This window comes from Triticum dicoccoides, chromosome 5B (assembly GCF_002162155.2).
Source record: "Triticum dicoccoides isolate Atlit2015 ecotype Zavitan chromosome 5B, WEW_v2.0, whole genome shotgun sequence".
NCBI classification, from domain to species: Eukaryota; Viridiplantae; Streptophyta; class Magnoliopsida; order Poales; family Poaceae; genus Triticum; species Triticum dicoccoides.
Window position 1 is genome coordinate 610355823 of NC_041389.1, and position 8540 is coordinate 610364362.

Sequence of the window (8540 nt, forward strand, 5' to 3'; positions counted from 1 at the left end):
GGCGACGTTGACGAGTCAGCCGGTGACGAGGAGCCAGTCACGGTAGCCTCGGACTCGGTTGGCGAAGAAGGCCGACCCACCGGCGAAACCGGCAGAGCAGACGAAGCAGCTGGCGACTCCGGCATCACAGACCGGGCCGATGGCGAGCTCGGCATAGTGGGCCATGGCGCGGCCGGTGTCGCGGGCCGATCCGCTGATGAAGGCGACGTGAGGACCCGAGCCGCGGACGAAGACGGCGTGACGGGCCGAGCCGCAGGCGAAGACGGCGTGACGGGCCGAGCCGCGGGCGACTCGGCGGCCGCTGGCGAAACGGACCGAGCAGTGGAGATGCTCGGCGCGACGGGCTCGTCGGGTGACCATGCATGGGCACGCGAATCGATGCCATGCAACATAGGGCGATCGACGTGCCCACCAGAAGACGACGATGATGATGGTGAATCCTCCAACAGCTCCAAACGAGCTCCACGTCCGGTTCCTGCACCATGGTTAGGTAACAGCAAAGGAGAGTATGCAACATCATCAAATTGGTCAGAAGCAACAGAGGATGAATGCAGGGATGGTGGTTCGACAGTGGACACAGGAAGGTTGGCAAAGGGGAAAACATGCTCATCAAACACGACGTCCCGAGATATATAGACACGATTAGTGGGAACATGAAGACATTTGTAACCTTTATGAAGAGAGCTATAGCCAAGAAAAACACACTTCTTAGAACGAAACTCAAGCTTGAGCTTGTTATATGGACGAAGATGCGGCCAACAAGCACACCCAAATACCTTGAGAAAGGTATAATCAGGTTGTTCATTAAGGAGAACCTCAATGGGAGTCTTCATGTTTAAAACACGAGTAGGAGTACGGTTGATGAGAAAGCATGCAGTGGTGAAAGCATCACTCCAAAACCGAAACAGAACAAATGCATGTGCCAAAAGAGTAAGACCAGCTTCAACAATATGACGATGCTTATGTTCGACTGAACCATTCTGCTGATGCGTATGTGGACATGCTAAACGATGAGCTATCCCAAGCGACTGAAAGAAAGAGTTGAGGTTGCGATACTCGCCCCCCCAGTATGACTGGACATGAACAATTTTGTGCTTGAGAAGACGTTCAACATGTTTTTGAAACTGAACAAAAATATCAAACACATCAGATTTGCGTTTAATAAGGTAAAGCCAGGTAAAGCGACTATAAGCATCAACGAAACTGATATAGTAATTATGACCACTGACAGAAGTCTGAGCAGGACCCCATACATCTGAAAACACAAGTTCTAAAGGATGTTTCACCTCACGACTGGACTCCGAAAAAGGAAGTTGATGACTCTTCCCCTGCTGACAAGCATCACACACTGCTACATCTTTATGACTAGACAAACTAGGAAGCTCATGACGACGCAAAATATGACGGACAATAGGTGTGGCCGGGTGACCAAGACGAGCATGCCACTGTGACGGAGAGACCCGAACTCCACTGAAAACACGAGCGACACCAGGATGCTCCAGATGGTAGAGGCCCTGGCACAACCGCCCACTAAGAAGAATGTCCCTCGTGCCCCGATCCTTAATAAAAAGATCAAAAGGGTGAAATTCACAAAGCACATTATTATCACGTGTGAGTTTAGGAACTGAAAGAAGATTACGGGTCACAGATGGAACTCGAAGAACATTGCGAAGCTGAAGACTCCTATTGGCATGTCTAGTGAGAAGAGATGCTTGACCAATATGAGAGATGTGCATACCTGCTCCATTGGCGGTGTGGATCTTGTCGGAGCCATGATAGGGTTCACGAGTGTGAAGCTTCCCCATCTCGCTGGTTAGATGCTCTGTCACCCCAGAGTCCATGTACCAGTGTGGATCGACGGAGTAGGACTGAGTGTGTCCCTGTTGCTTCTGCGGCGCGGGACGATCAGCCATGGGGACCTGACGGGCATTGTTGCGTGTATCTTTGCCGTCATTGCCAAGACCAAGGAAGCTTCGCTGGAAGCGCTTATGACACTTGGAGGCCCAGTGTCCATCGCGGCCACAAAGCTGACACACACGTGGACCGCCAGCCCCCGGTAAGGTCGCGGTAGGTGGGGGGGCGGAGGCGGGCGACGGTGGCAGCCCCAAGGGAGACCGGGGTGATGAAGAAGAGCGGCCACCCTTGGTGGCGGCGTTGGCCGAGAGGGAGCCAGTACCCCTGGTGCGGCGAGTCTCGACCCGTTGCTCAGTGAGAAGGAGCCGAGAGAAAACCTCGTGTGCCAGCATGGGTGTCGAGTTGCCCCGCTCGTTGATGATCTCGACTAAGGCATCATACTCCTCATCAAGACCATTGACAATAAACGAGTTGAACTCGGAGTCGGTGAGGGGCTGTCCAATGGAGGCCAATGTGTCGGCGAGGCCCTTGACCTTGTTGTAGAACTCAGTGGCAGTGGAGTCAAGCTTCTGACACTCTCCAAGCTGACGACGGAGTGCAGAGACACGAGCCTGGGACTGCGCTGCAAAGGTGCGCTCAAGGATGGTCCAGGCCTCATGAGACGTCTTCGCGAAGACAACAAGGCCGGCAACTGCCGGCGAGAGCGACCCCTGGATGGAGGAGAGGTTCGCCTGGTCCTGCCCCGTCCAGACGCGATGGGCCGGATTGTAGACCGGACCGTGCACGCTGTCTACTAGCGCGGGTGGGCAGGGAAGCGATCCGTCGACGTAGCCTTGCAGGTAGTGACTCCCCAAGAGCGGGAGAACCTGCGCACGCCAGAAGATGTAGTTGTCGGCGGAGAGCTTGATGGTGATGAGATGACCGAAGTGAAACGGCGGCGGCGAAGACAATCCCATCGAGGAGGCTGCCTGGGGTGCAAACACCATGGAGGCAGCCGGAGGCACCGAAGCCGATGCGGGAGGAGGCGGGACCGCAGCCAGGGCGGGCGCTGCAAAGCTCGCGGCCGGTGCGGACGCCGCAAGGCCCGCGGCCGGGGCGGACGCCGCCAACCCCGCCAGCGGGGCAGTGTGATCCGCTTGCGGAAGGAGCGGCGGGACGACGCCTGCGGAGTCCGCAGCGGACGGCGGCGCCGCGGTGTGGACCACGAGGTCACGCCCAAGCGAGGGCGCCGGCGGCATGGAGAAGACGGAGCCGATGCTCCTTGTCCCGATCGGAGCCGGAACAGAGACGGCATCGAGCGGGAGGTTGAGCAGAGCCGCAAGAGAGGCCGGGAGGAAGCCCGCAGCAGTGGAACCGGTGGTGGCGGCGCTCGACATGGCGGCGGCGCGATCGGTGGCGCGGCGGCGGCGGTGAAGGCGGCGGCAGCTGCGGCGGCGGTGCGGGTATTAGGTACAGAAGCTATACATAGTCTAACAGGTGTGAATCAACACCACGACACTTAACAGTTCATGGAGAGACCAAAACAACCAAGCACGACCTAAAATACGCCAGACAAATGCATAAAGCCCACTTATGACCTGAGAAAACTAATAAACCTAGCAGCCCAAAATCGAAATAGGAATGGTAAAGACCAATGGCGTGGAGCATCATCAATGTGCAGCAGGGCTGGGAACACCTGGTAGAAAACCGATAACCACGATAGGGATGCGAGCACCACCAGCCACCTACACATAATGCATCCAAAACGTGTTCAAGAGAAGCACCACCGCTAGGAGAAGACGACCAAAGGGACGCTGCAGTAACAAGCAAAACCAAACTGCAAAGCTAGTCACCACCCAACAGACTAGAGAACGTGAAGTCATGAAAGCGGGGCGAAAGCCTTTTTCGGCAAAGTCGGGGGGAGATACTCAGCCCCGATGATGAGGAGGTGGATTATCGTGACCGTACATAGTGATGCACACTCTGTGACAACCCGGACGACCAACCCGGCCACCTTGAGGCCTTGTTCGGTTGATGGAGATTCAATCCCCTAGTGGATTCAATCCACGCAGGGGTTTGGTGACACCCACCCCCTCACCCAATCCCAATTATTCCCTTTCCTTCTAATCCCTGTCACTTCAGATTCATTCGGTTAATCCCCAAAATCTCCAACCCTACAAATTCATAGTGTGAGAGGGGAAGGAAGATGAGTGAATGGTATGGGCGTTGGATCTTACCGGCGAGATATGGTCGCCATCCGCAGAGGGAAGGGCCGCCGGAGCCGCCGCCGCCGAAGCCACCACCGCTGCCATCGAATCGCGGGAGAGAGAGGGGTCGAGTGAAGAACTCTTATTTTTCTGTCTACCGTTTCGTTCGTCGGGCAGGGTTTGGTTCCACGGGATGGGAGGAGAGGTTTTTTCCCCGGTGAAAACCCAGTGGTTTTGGAGGGAATAGGCCGGGGTTAGACCTTCGCCGGGTTTTACCGAACACACCTACATGACTGGCCGTGATCCAACCCCGGGAGGGGCGAAACCCACGTGGATCGACGGGGTTTTGGCGCAATCCCGACGGGGCTGGGGATAAACGAACAAGGCCTGAGGAGGACAAGGCGACCAAGGAGAGCAAACACCAAATCAGCACACAACCACCTTGATGAGGACAAGGCAACAAGAGAGAGCAAACATCAGATTGGACGGCGAGGTGCCTGCATCTGGCCAAGAGATGACCGTGAAGAGCTGCCAGGATAGAGATCAGTTATTTTTATCTTCTGTGGCATTCTTTGAGAATGTTGTTGCGCTCTCTGTTTTACCTTTTCTCAACTTTGGATCGCAGCAAAACTAATTGTCGTTCCTTGTATGCAGATGAGGCAAGAAGGGCATTGCTGGATCTATTGACAAGAGCCATTGCACTTACTTTTTATTTTTATTTTTTCTTGAGATATGTTGCACTTACATGTGTGAACCCTAGAGCATCACTAACCGATCCCATATAATTTAGAGAAGGATATGGAAGAGTATCGTTTAGGGGAGAATATTTTCTCCTCTAAAAAAATGACGTTTCTAACCGATTCCCTAAACTTAATGGGGTAAAACTTACATTTGGTTCGTACATTTCGTCGATCACATGCTATGTGTCTTTGTGGCGACAATGGTGACCATGTTGGGACGAGCTGCTCCGGCGAGGAGGACACGTCATTGGTGACCACAGGACGTGCAACCATGTCCCTCTTTTTTTTTCGAAAAAGGCTTTCGCCCCGCTTTATATATAAAGCAACGATCCAGTTACAACCAACCTCATACAACTCCACACCAACACACACAGGGCAATATACAAGAATGTTGAGAACAACTACACCGCCCCACACAACTCCAAGCCATCTACAGGAAGGAAAAGAGAGCCCCGCTTGAAGTTGCCGGAGGCCTCAACCGTGAACGAATCACAGCGAAGAGCCGAAGCTATGCACGACGAACCGATTACTCCAAGGCGGAGCCTTCAACAAGGTCATGGCACCTAAGTACCACCGCCGCCCGATCAAGGGATCGAGGTTTCCCCCGGAGCAACACGGAGGAAGAAGAGGAACCACAGCGACGCCTTCAAGAAGGAGACGACGCCCGTAGGCGCCGCCGCCGCCGACCTGGCAGAGCCAGAGAGGGTTTTCACCCGGTAAGCCCTCTTCGCCTCCGAGACGGAGTGCCGCAAGCATGCTGCAGAACCACCGCCACCGACCGCCGTACCCAAATTACCACACCGCCCGCACGACCATGGTAACCGGCCAACATCCGAGCCGCGAGCTCCGCCCACGAGCATCGCGTCTCCCACCACCGAGGCCACCGCCTCGGCATTCGAGACCACCCCTCAACCGCCGGCGCACCACACCGACATCGTCAACCGGTGAAGGGGCAGCAAAGACCCCTCTTTCCACCCCAAACAAGCTCCTTTGGCAGGAGCGGCCGACAGCCAGATCTAAGCAGGGGAAACGCCGGCGGCCAACCATGCTGCAACCACCCAAGACGCTCGATCTGGCACCTCCAAATCCCGGCGACGGCGAGTCCGGGAGGCACCCCTGCCTCCCCCTCACGGCGCCCATGCCACCCACCGGCCAGCCGAGCCGAACCAGAGCACAAGAGGAGCCGCCACCAGCAGCCGATTCATGCACCACGACGGCCGTCGAGGAGGGGGCCGAACATACCACTGCCGTGCCGCCACCTCCGCCAGCCCGCGTCGGAGTAGAGGCAGCCACCCGCGACCTGTGCCGACCGCAGCCCTTGCCGCCGAAGGAGAAGGACGACTGACCGCCGCCGCCGCCCCAGGCACACACCGCCACCGCGCCGCCCGTCGCGCCGCCGCTGCAGACGAACCACCGTGGCGCACGGCGTCAGCGCCACGCCACGCCCCGGCCCGGGGTGTTGACCCGCGCCAACCCCACCGCGCGGGAGGACGAGGATGCCCTGCCACCGCCAGCGCCGACCGGCCTTTGCCTGGCCGGCCCCCCTGGCGGCGGCGAGGGAGGAGGAGGGAGGAGGGGAGGGGAGCTGGTGGCGCGATCTAGGGTTCCCTCCCCATCGCCACGCGGGGGCGACGCGGGAGGGAGGAGCTGCGCATTCTATCCGTCCCTCTTCTTTCACCATGTTGGCTCTGTCTGCCCGGGAAGGAACAACGCGTAGGTCCCCTTCTCTACCTCTCCTTCGTCCGCTGCATCTCAAGCTCCGGCCACCTATGCCTCCATCTCGCTCTCGTCGTCGTTCCGCTTCCCCGGCCCTCACCCAGCCCTGCATCAACCTCCCCCAAGGTGAGCCGCATCTCTTCCCGCCTTGGCCCGGGGCGTGGCTGCAAGTTTCTTTGCTGGTTGTAGATGGAATGGCACGGTTTGGCACTGTTGTGTACTGTAGCGCTGAGGTTGTCCAGGGACGTGGTGCTTGGTGGCTACGCCACTGGCCGCAACGGCGCAGACTAAACGGGAGGTGCGAGGGCGTCTTTGGAGCGAATTTTTTTACTCCAACCGGCAGCGGATGAGTATATTTAGGAGTCGGGGTGGTCGTGGTTATCCTCCTCTAAAGGTTTGGATGGATTTATTACGTGTGGGTAAGAAAAGGAAACCAAATTTTATCTCCTCTAGCGCTTGGGATCTGTTAGTACATCAGTGGGTGTTCATAGCCGATTGTTTTTACTGCTTTACAGTGCCAATTTAACCCAGCCCGCATGTAGGCAACGGGTTTTCGGGTCGGGCTTGATGGTTACCATGGGTTCCTGCCATCTTCGGTTGGTCAGTAGCAAACAGAGAACAGTACAAATAACCAATCGATTAATCATGAACACACATCTCCTGGTCGATGTGATTAACACGGTGATGCTGATGCATGCTCTATGCTTCGCATGGATCAACCCGTGTGCACCTGTGGCAACTCGATCGCAACTCCTACGAGCAATTGTACCCCTCGCGGAAACTTCAAATCAAAACACACAGCACATGCCCAGGATTTAATATTTGGTGCTCTGCCAACAAGCCAGGGCCATAAGCACCATAAGATACAGCTTTGGATGTTCATATACACGCAAAACCAGCGACTGGAAGAACTAATGACTCATCGAATTCTTGCAAATGAACTATTGGAACAGAACATTGGACAGACTAACAACCTCCCTGTAGATACATGGACCCGGACAGATTCTGTGCCAGCCGACGTGGCTGGTTGGCAGATTCACCTGACACATAACCCCCCCTGATGTCCAATGTGTTGCCACGTTCTTGCACGGCCATGCTTGTCCAATCGTACATGTTCTGTTTTGGTTGGATTGCCTGGCTGCATCACTGGAACCAAGCTCTGAAAGCCGAAGGGTACTCATATCCAATTTGTATCTAGTTGATGTTTTCCTGAAGCCTCTCAATCGAAAGCCATGAATCCCCACATCGGAACCAAGTAGCATTGGAATCATCTGCCTGCGAGTAAATTGCAAAAAACCACCACTTTAAAGGCAAGCTTTGCGAAAACCACTACAATACATTTTTTTTGCAAAAAACACCGTGTCTATGGTAATCTTTTTGCAGAAAGCACTGATCGGCGGATCAGACTCGGTTAAGCTTGTTTATGATAGGTGGGGCCCATTTTTTTGCCTACATGGCGTAACGGTTTAGGATTAATGCAAAAACGCCCCCCAACTTTCTCCCCTTTCTTCCTAGGCCCTCCAATCATGCCACAGCCCTTCCTCTCGCTCCCAACCTCTCTCCCTCCGCAACCGGCAAGCGTGCACACGAGCTCAGCGCCGCCCCTCCATCGCCGGGCCACCGCCGCCATGCCCCCAACCGGATCCGGTCACACGAGCCTCCACCGTCCCCACAGGGCACCGGATCTGGCGGGAATGCCTAGGCCAGCTCGAGTGGTGAGCGTCTGGGGCTACAGCGTCCACGGCCCCATTGACCATGGGGCGGCACCGGGAAGAAGAAGAAAAGCTGTGACTGGGGCAGTCGGGGCATCGACCGGAGGAGCAGGGGCGTCCTGGGAAAGAAGATGGTGGGAGGGCAAGGGAGACGACCTGGGAAAGAAGAGAGCGGGAGGGCGAAGACTGGAGCAGCAGGGGCGGTCACCGATGCAGAGGGAGGACGTGCGCGTCCAGCTAGCGGGCGGCAGGCCGGCGGCGTCTACCACGGAGGAGGAGCAGTTCCACCACCGATGCACCACGGCGTACTGCAGTTCCACCACGGCGGCAGG